The sequence below is a fragment of the Protopterus annectens genome, chromosome 1.part1, assembly GCF_019279795.1.
Source record: "Protopterus annectens isolate FY-2018-M chromosome 1.part1, PAN1.0, whole genome shotgun sequence".
In the NCBI taxonomy this organism is placed as follows: Eukaryota; Metazoa; Chordata; order Ceratodontiformes; family Protopteridae; genus Protopterus; species Protopterus annectens.
In genome coordinates this window covers 1859894879-1859910675 of record NC_056726.1, presented here as the reverse complement: position 1 = coordinate 1859910675, position 15797 = coordinate 1859894879, and positions in this window count along the sequence as shown.

Below are 15797 nucleotides of genomic sequence, written 5' to 3'. Positions count from 1 at the left end.
AGATACCATTTATCGTCGCTTACCCTCGTCTCCGGTCTATAGTCCAGTTCAATAGCAGTGTTAGCCATTCCGTGGAGTAGTAAAGGTAAACAAAAAGAAAGCAAATATTTAGTATAAATCACCTGCTACTCAAAAGAGTTCACTAGTCACAGCAAAGTAAATCTGAAACCAAAAGACTGGTGAACATGCACGGAAAACAGTCGATTTCTTCAGTATCAGGATATTCCAAAAACAGGCACAAATATAATCCAAAACGTAAAACTTTTATTCCAAGGCACGAAACAGACAGATAAGCGCTTTCACATACACAATGTATGCTTCTTCAGATCTAATTTCCTGTGCTTTAGCCACACCATTAAATACTCTAAGTTTATTGAACCAATTAAAATAGTTATAATAAGTGAATCTAATAAATCAATTAACTGAGAAAACTGATGGAATCAATTAGACTATAGGTTTTCAGAAGTAGGTAGTCAAATTGGAATGATGGTTTCACTCAATACTGGTTAAAGCTATAGCGCTAAAAATAACTAAAACATTTACTAGCAATCATACTGTGGATAAATAACATAGCATATATAAAATGCTTAAGATAAAAATGTATTAAAAATGCACATATCAACCAATAATACTAACATATTCATATAGTTCATTATTACAATGTCAATACATAAATAGGTGGACGAATAAATAAATAAATAAATCCAGATTCAAATATTTGTGAATAAATAAATAAATAGGTATATAGATCCACATTATTGGTAAATGCATACTACATGTGTAATTATTAGTGATAAAATATGTATCTTTATGTATTCATAGATTAATGATGGAAATTGAAATAATCATGTCAATGAATCTAAATGTAATGTATTTGATGGAATCTAATGGAAGTTAGTAAAATTTAATAAAGTGCATGGTATAAATATATATATATGTATGTATATGACAATATAGTAATATTAATTTTAATTTATTGTATATAGATAAGAATGCATAGATGAATATATAAATATAGAATGGTATGGAATAAAGTAAAAAATATATATGTATATAGTGTAATGTAAATGAACTGTGTATCTTGTTTGAGTGACCGAGGTCATCTCCTATTTCTAAGTACTGGTTTGATAGATACATACTGGTTGATACCTGGGTATTGGTGTGCTCTAAGTTTAAAAATCCACTGTAGTTCTCTAGTTTCTAATAAATTCATAAAATCTCTTTCTCTACTGTTGCCACTTACTCTTTCTACAACTCGAAATTTAAAGTAGTGGCCATTACATTCTGTGATGTGTTTTGCTAGGGTGTTCTGCTCATTATTACGCCTTATATCATAGATGTGGTTATATACCCTATTTTTTAATTTCCTCTTTGTTAGTCCTACATAGAATGCTGGACACATGCCACAAGTGGCTAGGTATATAAGATTTTCTGTTTTGCACGTTGCCTCAAAATGAGGAACAAATATGTAGTTTAATGTTGGGTGTGTAAAATCCTGTTCATTAGTAATATGTATACACATATTGCAATGTCCACATGGGTAAGTTCCTAGTCTTGCATTCAGTTTCTTATCAATATTGGGATTTGGTCTAGATTTTGAACATAATAGTTGTTTTAAGTTTTACTATTCCTATAGGTAAACTTAGGATGTGTACCTACAATTCTAGCAGTTTTTCTATCTATGGTTAAAATTTTCCAATTACTCTGGATGATATTTTTATGAGTTGACTATCATTAGTATAAGTCATGATGTATCTAACTATTATAGAGTCTTCATCAATAATCTCTTTACCTGCAGTTTTAACTTTATATTTCTTAATATTTTTATTCATGTTCTTATTAGACATTTCAAGAGAAACTGGTGCAAAGACTTCTTCTCTAATCGATTCTACCATCTTACTATTGTAACCTCTTTCCTGGAACAATTTTACCATTTTTTCTACTTCTTTAAGTTTCACTTCCTGTTCTCTACATAATCCATTTATTCTCATAAACTGGCTTTTAATAATGGCTGGAAACACATGCCGTGGATGCATGCTATCGAAATCTAATAGAGTATTTTTCCAGCAGGTTTTTCTGTAAAGACTCGAGACTAAAATACCTTCTTTAATGCCTAAATTCATGTCTAAAAAGCTAACTGTATCATTAGAAGCTTCCATAGTGAAGGTCAAAAAATTAGTAGTGTTACCAAGATAGTGTAGAAACATTTTAAATTCTTCCTGAGTGCCTCTCCAAACAATAAGTATATCATCCACAAATCTTTTATACAGTGTTACTTTTTCAAATAGTGGATGATTAAATAAAAATCTTTGTTCCCATTGAAAGACTACAAGGTTCGCGTATGTATTGGCGCATGGGGTGCCCATAGCGACACCCCATTTTTGATGGTAGATTGTTTGCCCATATAGAAAGACATTGTTTGATAGAACAATGTCAAGTAGTTGACAAATAAGTATCTGTTTATAAAAAGTTCCCTCTAGATGAGATAAGTTCTCTTATGGCCTGAATGCCATACTCATTTGGAATGCAGGTAAATAAGTTACATACATCTAGGGTAATCAACAAATGCGTATCCTTGGATAATGGTTCTTTCAACTGCTCTATATGTTCCAGAAGTGTATATGTGTCTTTAAGTATGGTAGGAATGTCATTTACTAATGGTCTCAATGTTTTTTCCAAAAAGTTGGATATATTTTCGGTAGCCCATAGTTCTCCTGACACTATGGGTCTCATGGGTGGGGTTCTATACATTTGTGGACTTTAGGTAAGCCTTTGATTATAGGTATTCTGGGATGTTCTCTATTAAAATAATCATATAAACCCTTGCCTATCTGTTGGCACATAAACATGTCGTAAAGATTGTCAGCTATCTCCCTGCAAATCTTGTCTAATGTCTCTTTAGATATTTCTAAGTAAGTCTGTTTATCACTTAGCATCATGAGCATAAGCTGATCATATTCTTCTGTATTGAATATCACTATCCCACCTCCCTTATCTGCTGGCTTAAAATTGAGGGTGGGATTACTACATAGCGACCTAAGTGAAGAGTATTCCTTATTACTCAAGTTGAAATAACAACATTTTTATATCCATCAAAGAAATATTCATAAATATTCTGTTCGCAAATTTTCAAGAAACATTCGACATGATTCGGCAGGGTAGGTGAAAAAACACTTTTCTTTTTAAAATTAATAGATTCATTGGCGCCAACTTCAACTGAAAGTTTGTTGTCAAAGTGTAACTTCAGTGCTACAGATCTTACGAACATTCTTAAGTCCAGGAGTGTATCATGTAAATGGCTTCTTTGCGAGGGGATAAATGTTAGTCCTTTATTTAATACTCTGGTTTCTTCATGTGATAACACTAACCTGGAACGATTGAAAAACAAACAGTTTAATTCTTCTGGCGTCTCTGCTGTTGTGGAGGCTCCCCCGAATGTTTCCGCTTCTTCCCTTGCCAGCTGTGTGCATGATCTCTCTGCGGTGCTTGCTTCCGAATAGGGTAGGGTAAAAAATGCGTGATGGTTCGTTGAGTGCTAATTTTCGGAATGGCCCCCATCCTATGAACATTCTTATTAGCTTCTTGATTCGGAAGAGGTGTAGAGGAAGAAAGACAATCAGCCATGGAAGGTAGCTCTTCAGGGGGCGTGACAAAGGCTCCTTCTGAGATAACACTGGCCGCGTCAGTCTCAATCTGGCCAGTAGTGGAAGTTAGCAGAATATTCAGTTGATCTTGATGTGGAGCACTGGCATGAGTTTCTTCATTGTTGGAAGTATAGTTCTGATGGAAGCCTCTGGGCCAAACAAACACATTGCCAGCGGAAAAATCTCTAAAGTCTCTGTACAGCTTGCGCTGTTTAACTTGCTGGAGTTTCTGGCTGTAAGCAAACACTTGCAGATACATGTGGTCTAATTTACTTCTGCAAGACTCATGGTCAAATGAGTCACGTATTTCTTTGTTTAATTTTTCTATCTTAGTTAATAACTCCAATTCAAGGGGGAGAAAATAGTCATTGATTAGCTGCATGTATTTGTAGCTAAGTTCGAGATTTAGTTCTTGCCATTTTCTTAGCAGCTCAGGGTGCATGTCTCCATAGGTAGGCATGCACAATACGCATGCCTCTAGGAACGATTTTAAAATGCATGCAAGCTTCTAAATGTTTGCGTTGCCAAGTGTAACGCTGAAGTCTATATAGGTCATTCTCTAACTCTTTAATTAAAGAATGAAAACGTTCTATATTATCAATAGGATTTTCTATGTCAATTGTAGTAGAGGATTTCAGTTCCAGAGCCAATAAAGGGTTATTCACATTTTTAGTAATGAGATACCATTTATCGTCGCTTACCCTCGTCTCCGGTCTATAGTCCAGTTCAATAGCAGTGTTAGCCATTCCGTGGAGTAGTAAAGGTAAACAAAAAGAAAGCAAATATTTAGTATAAATCACCTGCTACTCAAAAGAGTTCACTAGTCACAGCAAAGTAAATCTGAAACCAAAAGACTGGTGAACATGCACGGAAAACAGTCGATTTCTTCAGTATCAGGATATTCCAAAGACAGGCACAAATATAATCCAAAACGTAAAACTTTTATTCCAAGGCACGAAACAGACAGATAAGCGCTTTCACATACACAATGTATGCTTCTTCAGATCTAATTTCCTGTGCTTTAGCCACACCATTAAATACTCTAAGTTAATTGAACCAATTAAAATAGTTATAATAAGTGAATCTAATAAATCAATTAACTGAGAAAACTGATGGAATCAATTAGACTATAGGTTTTCAGAAGTAGGTAGTCAAATTGGAATGATGGTTTCACTCAATACTGGTTAAAGCTATAGCTAAAAATAACTAAAACATTTACTAGCAATCATACTGTGGATAAATAACATAGCATATATAAAATGCTTAAGATAAAAATGTATTAAAGTGCACATATCAACCAATAATACTAACATATTCATATAGTTCATTATTACAATGTCAATACATAAATAGGTGGACGAATAAATAAATAAATAAATCCAGATTCAAATATTTGTGAATAAATAAATAAATAGGTATATAGATCCACATTATTGGTAAATTCATACTACATGTGTAATTATTAGTGATAAAATATGTATCTTTATGTATTCATAGATTAATGATGGAAATTGAAATAATCATGTCAATGAATCTAAATGTAATGTATTTGATGGAGTCTAATGGAAGTTAGTAAAATTTAATAAAGTGCATGGTATAAATATATATATATGTATGTATATGACAATATAGTAATATTAATTTTAATTTATTGTATATAGATAAGAATGCATAGATGAATATATAAATATAGAATGGTATGGAATAAAGTAAAAAATATATATGTATATAGTGTAATGTAAATGAACTGTGTATCTTGTTTGAGTGACCGAGGTCATCTCCTATTTCTAAGTACTGGTTTGATAGATACATACTGGTTGATACCTGGGTATTGGTGTGCTCTAAGTTTAAAAATCCACTGTAGTTCTCTAGTTTCTAATAAATTCATAAAATCTCTTTCTCTACTGTTGCCACTTACTCTTTCTACAACTCGAAATTTAAAGTAGTGGCCATTACATTCTGTGATGTGTTTTGCTAGGGTGTTCTGCTCATTATTACGCCTTATATCATAGATGTGGTTATATACCCTATTTTTTAATTTCCTCTTTGTTAGTCCTACATAGAATGCTGGACACATGCCACAAGTGGCTAGGTATATAAGATTTTCTGTTTTGCACGTTGCCTCAAAATGAGGAACAAATATGTAGTTTAATGTTGGGTGTGTAAAATCCTGTTCATTAGTAATATGTATACACATATTGCAATGTCCACATGGGTAAGTTCCTAGTCTTGCATTCAGTTTCTTATCAATATTGGGATTTGGTCTAGATTTTGAACATAATAGTTGTTTTAAGTTTTTACTATTCCTATAGGTAAACTTAGGATGTGTACCTACAATTCTAGCAGTTTTTCTATCTATGGTTAAAATTTTCCAATTACTCTGGATGATATTTTTTATGAGTTGACTATCATTAGTATAAGTCATGATGTATCTAACTATTATAGAGTCTTCATCAATAATCTCTTTACCTGCAGTTTTAACTTTATATTTCTTAATATTTTTATTCATGTTCTTATTAGACATTTCAAGAGAAACTGGTGCAAAGACTTCTTCTCTAATCGATTCTACCATCTTACTATTGTAACCTCTTTCCTGGAACAATTTTACCATTTTTTCTACTTCTTTAAGTTTCACTTCCTGTTCTCTACATAATCCATTTATTCTCATAAACTGGCTTTTAATAATGGCTGGAAACACATGCCGTGGATGCATGCTATCGAAATCTAATAGAGTATTTTTCCAGCAGGTTTTTCTGTAAAGACTCGAGACTAAAATACCTTCTTTAATGCCTAAATTCATGTCTAAAAAGCTAACTGTATCATTAGAAGCTTCCATAGTGAAGGTCAAAAAATTAGTAGTGTTACCAAGATAGTGTAGAAACATTTTAAATTCTTCCTGAGTGCCTCTCCAAACAATAAGTATATCATCCACAAATCTTTTATACAGTGTTACTTTTTCAAATAGTGGATGATTAAATAAAAATCTTTGTTCCCATTGAAAGACTACAAGGTTCGCGTATGTATTGGCGCATGGGGTGCCCATAGCGACACCCCATTTTTGATGGTAGATTGTTTGCCCATATAGAAAGACATTGTTTGATAGAACAATGTCAAGTAGTTGACAAATAAGTATCTGTTTATTTTTATTAAAGTTCCCTCTAGATGAGATAAGTTCTCTTATGGCCTGAATGCCATACTCATTTGGAATGCAGGTAAATAAGTTACATACATCTAGGGTAATCAACAAATGCGTATCCTTGGATAATGGTTCTTTCAACTGCTCTATATGTTCCAGAAGTGTATACGTGTCTTTAAGTATGGTAGGAATGTCATTTACTAATGGTCTCAATGTTTTTTCCAAAAAGTTGAATATATTTTCGGTAGCCCATAGTTCTCCTGACACTATGGGTCTCATGGGTGGGGGTTCTATTCATTTGTGGACTTTAGGTAAGCCTTTGATTATAGGTATTCTGGGATGTTCTCTATTAAAATAATCATATAAACCCTTGCCTATCTGTTGGCACATAAACATGTCGTAAAGATTGTCAGCTATCTCCCTGCAAATCTTGTCTAATGTCTCTTTAGATATTTCTAAGTAAGTCTGTTTATCACTTAGCATCATGAGCATAAGCTGATCATATTCTTCTGTATTGAATATCACTATCCCACCTCCCTTATCTGCTGGCTTAAAATTGAGGGTGGGATTACTACATAGCGACCTAAGTGAAGAGTATTCCTTATTACTCAAGTTGAAATAACAACATTTTTATATCCATCAAAGAAATATTCATAAATATTCTGTTCGCAAATTTTCAAGAAACATTCGACATGATTAGGCAGGGTAGGTGAAAAAACACTTTTCTTTTTAAAATTAATAGAGTCATTGGCGCCAACTTCAACTGAAAGTTTGTTGTCAAAGTGTAACTTCAGTGCTACAGATCTTACGAACATTCTTAAGTCCAGGAGTGTATCATGTAAATGGCTTCCCTGCGAGGGGATAAATGTTAGTCCTTTATTTAATACTCTGGTTTCTTCATGTGATAACACTAACCTGGAGCGATTGAAAAACAGTTTAATTCTTCTGGCGTCTCTGCTGTTGTGGAGGCTCCCCCAAATGTTTCCGCTTCTTCCCTTGCCAGCTGTGTGCATGATCTCTCTGCTGTGCTTGCTTCCGAATAGGGTAGGGTAAAAAATGCGTGATGGTTCGTTGAGTGCTAATTTTCGGAATGGCCCCCATCCTATGAACATTCTTATTAGCTTCTTGATTCGGAAGAGGTGTAGAGGAAGAAAGACAATCAGCCATGGAAGGTAGCTCTTCAGGGGGCGTGACAAAGGCTCCTTCTGAGATAACACTGGTCGCGTCAGTCTCAATCTGGCCAGTAGTGGAAGTTAGCAGAATATTCAGTTGATCTTGATGTGGAGCACTGGCATGAGTTTCTTCATTGTTGGAAGTATAGTTCTGATGGAAGCCTCTGGGCCAAACAAACACATTGCCAGCGGAAAAATCTCTAAAGTCTCTGTACAGCTTGCGCTGTTTAACTTGCTGGAGTTTCTGGCTGTAAGCAAACACTTGCAGATACATGTGGTCTAATTTACTTCTGCAAGACTCATGGTCAAATGAGTCACGTATTTCTTTGTTTAATTTTTCTATCTTAGTTAATAACTCCAATTCAAGGGGGAGAAAATAGTCATTGATTAGCTGCATGTATTTGTAGCTAAGTTCGAGATTTAGTTCTTGCCATTTTCTTAGCAGCTCAGGGTGCATGTCTCCATAGGTAGGCATGCACAATACGCGCATGCCTCTAGGAACGATTTTAAAATGCATGCAAGCTTCTAAATGTTTGCGTTGCCAAGTGTAACGCTGAAGTCTATATAGGTCATTCTCTAACTCTTTAATTAAAGAATGAAAATGCTCTATATTATCAATAGGATTTTCTATGTCAATTGTAGTAGAGGATTTCAGTTCCAGAGCCAATAAAGGGTTATTCACATTTTTAGTAATGAGATACCATTTATCGTCGCTTACCCTCGTCTCCGGTCTATAGTCCAGTTCAATAGCAGTGTTAGCCATTCCGTGGAGTAGTAAAGGTAAACAAAAAGAAAGCAAATATTTAGTATAAATCACCTGCTACTCAAAAGAGTTCACTAGTCACAGCAAAGTAAATCTGAAACCAAAAGACTGGTGAACATGCACGGAAAACAGTCGATTTCTTCAGTATCAGGATATTCCAAAAACAGGCACAAATATAATCCAAAACGTAAAACTTTTATTCCAAGGCACGAAACAGACAGATAAGCGCTTTCACATACACAATGTATGCTTCTTCAGATCTAATTTCCTGTGCTTTAGCCACACCATTAAATACTCTAAGTTAATTGAACCAATTAAAATAGTTATAATAAGTGAATCTAATAAATCAATTAACTGAGAAAACTGATGGAATCAATTAGACTATAGGTTTTCAGAAGTAGGTAGTCAAATTGGAATGATGGTTTCACTCAATACTGGTTAAAGCTATAGCTAAAAATAACTAAAACATTTACTAGCAATCATACTGTGGATAAATAACATAGCATATATAAAATGCTTAAGATAAAAATGTATTAAAAATGCACATATCAACCAATAATACTAACATATTCATATAGTTCATTATTACAATGTCAATACATAAATAGGTGGACGAATAAATAAATAAATAAATCCAGATTCAAATATTTGTGAATAAATAAATAAATAGGTATATAGATCCACATTATTGGTAAATTCATACTACATGTGTAATTATTAGTGATAAAATATGTATCTTTATGTATTCATAGATTAATGATGGAAATTGAAATAATCATGTCAATGAATCTAAATGTAATGTATTTGATGGAGTCTAATGGAAGTTAGTAAAATTTAATAAAGTGCATGGTATAAATATATATATATGTATGTATATGACAATATAGTAATATTAATTTTAATTTATTGTATATAGATAAGAATGCATAGATGAATATATAAATATAGAATGGTATGGAATAAAGTAAAAATATATATGTATATAGTGTAATGTAAATGAACTGTGTATCTTGTTTGAGTGACCGAGGTCATCTCCTATTTCTAAGTACTGGTTTGATAGATACATACTGGTTGATACCTGGGTATTGGTGTGCTCTAAGTTTAAAAATCCACTGTAGTTCTCTAGTTTCTAATAAATTCATAAAATCTCTTTCTCTACTGTTGCCACTTACTCTTTCTACAACTCGAAATTTGAAGTAGTGGCCATTACATTCTGTGATGTGTTTTGCTAGGGCGTTCTGCTCATTATTACGCCTTATATCATAGATGTGGTTATATACCCTATTTTTTAATTTCCTCTTTGTTAGTCCTACATAGAATGCTGGACACATGCCACAAGTGGCTAGGTATATAAGATTTTCTGTTTCGCACGTTGCCTCAAAATGAGGAACAAATATGTAGTTTAATGTTGGGTGTGTAAAATCCTGATCATTAGTAATATGTATACACATATTGCAATGTCCACATGGGTAAGTTCCTAGTCTTGCATTCAGTTTCTTATCAATATTGGGATTTGGTCTAGATTTTGAACATAATCTTTGTTTTAAGTTTTTACTATTCCTATTGGTAAACTTAGGATGTGTACCTACAATTCTAGCAGTTTTTCTATCTATGGTTAAAAGTTTCCAATTATTCTGGATGATATTTTTTATGAGTTGACTATCATTAGTATAAGTCATGATGTATCTAACTATTATAGTGTCTTTATCAAAAATCTCTTTACCTGCAGTTTTAACTTTATATTTCTTAATATTTTTATTCATGTTCTTATTAGACATTTTAAGAGAAACTGGTGCAAAGACTTCTTCTCTAATTGATTCTACCATCTTACTATTGTAACCTCTTTCCTGGAACAATTTTACCATTTTTTCTACTTCTTTAAGTTTCACTTCCTGTTCTCTACATAATCTATTTATTCTCATAAACTGGCTTTTAATAATGGCTGGAAACACATGCCGTGGATGCATGCTATTGAAATCTAATAGAGTATTTTTCCAACAGGTTTTTCTGTAAAGACTCGAGACTAAAATACCTTCTTTAATGTTTAAATTCACGTCTAAAAAGCTAACTGTATCATTAGAAGCTTCCATAGTGAAGGTCAAAAAATTAGTAGTGTTACCAAGATAGTGTAGAAACATTTTAAATTCTTCCTGAGTGCCTCTCCAAACAATAAGTATATCATCCACAAATCTTTTATACAGTGTTACTTTTTCAAATAGTGGATGATTAAATAAAAATCTTTGTTCCCATTGAAAGACTACAAGGTTCGCGTATGTATTGGTGCATGGGGTGCCCATAGCAATACCCCATTTTTGATGGTAGATTGTTTGCCCATATAGAAAGACATTGTTTGATAGAACAATGTCAAGTAGTTGACAAATAAGTATCTGTTTATTTTTATTAAAGTTCCCTCTAGATGAGATAAGTTCTCTTATGGCCTGAATGCCATACTCATTTGGAATGCAGGTAAATAAGTTACATACATCTAGGGTAATCAACAAATGCGTATCCTTGGATAATGGTTCTTTCAACTGCTCTATATGTTCCAGAAGTGTATACGTGTCTTTAAGTATGGTAGGAATGTAATTTACTACTTCTCCTGATTCACCATGTAACACACCCTTATTTCCAGTTAAAAACGCCAATGGAGAATGCCGTATGGTCCAGGATTTACAAGCCGTAAATGATGCAGTAATACCAAGGGCACCCACGGTGCGAGACCCATACACCCTGTTGAATGATTTAAAACCTCAACGGAAATATTTTTCTGTAGTAGACATCAGCAACGCGTTCTTTTCAATACCGATACACCCTGATAGCCAGTATTGGTTTGCATTTACATTTCAGGGGGAAAGGTATACATAGACGTGACTACCACAGGGATATTGTGAAAGTCCAATGATATTCTCACAAGAAATGGCAAGCAACTTGGCGGGACTCACCCCACCAAGAGGTAGTCAGATTTTACTTTACGTTGATGACATCTTGCTGGTGTCCCCCACCCAGCAGGATTGTAGAGAAGATACCATAGCACTTCTATGATTTTTAGCCACTGAGGGACATAAGGTAAATAAAAATAAACTACAGCTTTGGAAAAAACAGGTCAAATACCTACGATATGTAATATCCAAGGAAGGTAGAACTTAGATGAGGACAGAAAAATAGTAATTTTGCAAGCACCGAAACCCACTACCAAGAAGGAAATGATGTCCTTCCTGGGTACAACTAATTTTTGCCGGAGTTGGATTCCAAACTATGCCTTGGAATCTCCACCTCTGACTGACCTTATATATAAGAAGCCTATGGCAGTGCAGGATTTGTTACAGTGGACACCAGAGGCAGAATCTGCCTTCTGTAAACTAAAGCAGCTAATAGCATCCTCATTAGTTCTGGGATTGCCAAACTACCATAAACATTTTTTCCAAACTGTAGATTGCAAGCAGGGTTACATGACATCAGTGTTAACACAACAGCATGGGGATAAGTAACGCCCCATTGCTTACTACTCATCACAACTAGACCCAGTGGCACAGTCCTTACCCCACTGTGTACAAGCAGTAGTTGCAGCTGCAATGGCACTACAGGCTTCAGCCTCAGTAGTCTTGTTCCACCCTCTCACTTTGAGAGTACCTCATGCAGTCGCGATTATTTTACTACAAGAAAAGGTGGCATATCTTTGCCCTGCTGGGCATCTTTCCTGTATGACTATATTACTGAGCCAACCTCATACGACGATTGAACGATGCACATCTTTAAATCCTTCCACTCTGCTCCCAACCCATGCAGAAGGCACACCACACTGCTGCCTGCAGGTAATTGAGCAAAAGACACTACCTAGAAAAGCTCTCACGGATGTCCCCTTGGATGATGCCGAGGTGACATACTATGTGGATGACTCATGCAAAAGGGGTCCTGCAGGACAGAACCTAATAGGATATGCAGTAGTCTCTGATACTGGGATTATAGAAGCAAAACCTTTACCACACAATTTATCTGCACAGGCAGCAGAATTGATTGCCTTGACACGGGCATGTACCTTAGCAAAGGATAAATATGTAAACAATTTTACTGATAGCCAGTACGCTTTTTCTACTGTACATGTTTTTGCGCAACCGTGGAGAAACCGGGGAATGATAACATCTACTGGCAAACCTATAAATCATGCGCAGTTTATTTTAGATCTTTTAGAATCTATTCAGTTACCTCAGAAAATAGCCATTTGTAAATGCACAGCTCACACCAAGCAACAAGATAGAATTTCAAAAGGAAATGCGAGAGCTGATACAGCTGCAAAACAAGCAGCCACAGAAGTATTTCTTTTAAATGAGGAATTACAACCCTCTGAAACTTTAGATCTAGATATGTTAAAAACAATGCAGACACTCAGTATGCAAGCTGAAAAACAACGATGGATAAAACGAGGAGCAATCCTCAAAAAGGGGCTGTACATCTCTAGAGAGGGAAAACCGATACTACCCTCTAATTTGTTTCGCTATGCAGCATTGTTGAGCCATGGGCAGTGCCATGTCTCAACAGGGGGGATGGTACAGCTGGTGAACCAGGTGTTCACAATGTACGGATTTACAAACTACTCTAAAAAATTTTGTTTGATGTGTCAGATTTGTAACAAACATCATGCACAGGGGGCGATAAAGCCCAAAAAAGGGAGTTTCCCCACACCACCATATCCGTTTAACACTATTTGTATGGATTTCATAGAATTGAACAAATGTGAAAATAAGAAGCATTGTCTTGTCATTGTAGATATGTTTTCCAGATGGGTGGAAGCCTTTCCAACCAAAAATCCAGATGCAGCTATGGTGGCAAAAGTACTTGTCAAGAAAATCATTCCTAGGTTTGGTATTCCGGAAAGAATCTACAGTGACAATGGTACACACTTTGTAAATCAAACCTTACAGCAGTTGAGTAAACATTTTGGTATTTCTTTAAAAAATCATTGTGCATACCATCCGCAATCTGCAGGGCTAGTTGAAAGGCATAATGGTATACTAAAAAACAAATTGAGAAAATGAATAGCTGAGACAGGAAAAACTTGGCTGTACTGTTTACCCCTGGCACTGTTGAGCATGAGAACTGTCCCTACAGCAAAAGGATTGACTCCTTTTGAAAAACTATTTGGAAGGGCTTATTATATACCCCAGTGGAAATGTCTCATGTCATCAGACCAGGAAGCTGATTTTACACTAGCTGAATATATGAAAAAGTTGTTGAGTTCTAAACATCTGTTGCAGTCAAATTCTGTTTCAGACAGAAAACAAACCGAAACATCAGAAGTGGCAGTGACGCCAGGAGACTGAGTGTGGATCAAAATTTTCAAGCGAAAAAATTGGGCTTCGCCAAGGTGGGAAGGTCCCTACCAGGTGCTTCTTTCGACACCCACTGCAGTCAAGATAGCAGAACGAGCTTCGTGGATACACCTGACACACTGCAAGCTGGTTAAGAACTTTGAGTTGGACAAAAATCTTACCTCTCCATCGGGGCACTCAGCACAAAGTCTGGCTACAAAGGGGGGTCAGATCAATAGGACTGATCCATCTCAACCTCAGTGAAGAAACCATCAGTGCTGAAGGTCCTATTATGGCAGAGAGTAAGAGCATGTGTCCAAAGTAAAAATGACAGAATCCAGTAAGATCCAAATACACCTACTTGGAAGAGCCGGAGAAAACAGAAATGCAGAACAACCATTTCCACAAAAATATTGCATAACCATCCTGTTGACTGTACTAGTGACAATAATCTTTTTGTTGTGGCCATTCCTTTTCTCAGCCATACAAATTGAACTGAACAAGCGTGCAGAGTGGCACCCAAACTTTAACACTTACCAGGCAATCTGTGTATGCTGAAACCTTCAATGTTTCGAATTGCTGGATTTGCACAGCTTTACCAACAGCATATAGGGGGTTACTGTTAACTTCAGTTCCCCTAGGAGCCAACAAGACCTGGGAAAACCTAATTCATGATACATCAGATATCACATCACAAGATAAAGTAGCATTGCACTTGTCTGTTCGACAGAAGAGAATTGTGTGTTTTTATAAGAATGATACAGTTAAGGTGGGTTGGAGCAATTGCAATGTGACTGTTCCCTATAGATGCTACACTAAACCTGATAACATCAGATCCTATTGCAACACGACCTATGATTCATTTGTTGAACTGATGTATAGGACAATTGGTGAAGTAAAACATAATGCTGACCTCTATAAGCAACTGTCCATAATTGACAAAAAAATGTTTCATGCAGAGTCAGGGTATAGTAAAGTTACTACTAAAGTAGAAGATCGTTACTTTATATGCGGTAGAAAAGCATATAAATGGCTACCTGAGAATTGGTCCGGCAGTTGTTTTTTGGGGTACCTGGTTCCGGCCATACGACACACAGCAGTTTTACCTCAAGGGAAAATTCGGAATGTTCAAGAAATCAAGAAGCCTGTCAATCCAGTGGAGCAAATCGATGCACGCTGGAAAAACAATCATGCTGTGGGCAATGGACTGTCACACATGGACTTGAGTGATACTGTTATATCGTGGGCAGTTGTGCTGCCAGCATATGGAGCAAAGAAATCAATCTGGAAACTGAGAAAATTGTCTAAGCATCTCGAAATAATGAGCAATGCAACCTTTTCTGCCCTAGAATTGGTGAATGATGAACTGACTGCCATGAGAACAGTGGTGCTTCAAAATCACATGGCTCTTGAATTCACCCTAGTGGCAAGAGGAGGTATGTGTGCTTTAATCCAGGAGGAGTGCTGTTCATATATTCTTGACCACAAACACGAGATAGGCAACCATCTTGAGGTGATTCAGCAGGTGTCAGCCATGAACAAACCAGGACCAAATCCATTGACGGACTTTTTCCAGAAATTGTTTGGGGGTTGGGGCAGGATCCTGATGAACATTCTGATTGCCATCTGTGTAGGAATAATCCTACTGGTGGTATGTGTGTGCTGCTGCATCCCCTGCGTAAAAAGACTGATTAAAAATTTTATAGACATTTCAGTTTCAGAAACCTTATACCAAGATGCTGAACTTGAAGGATTGCTAAAAAACTGAAAATGTTT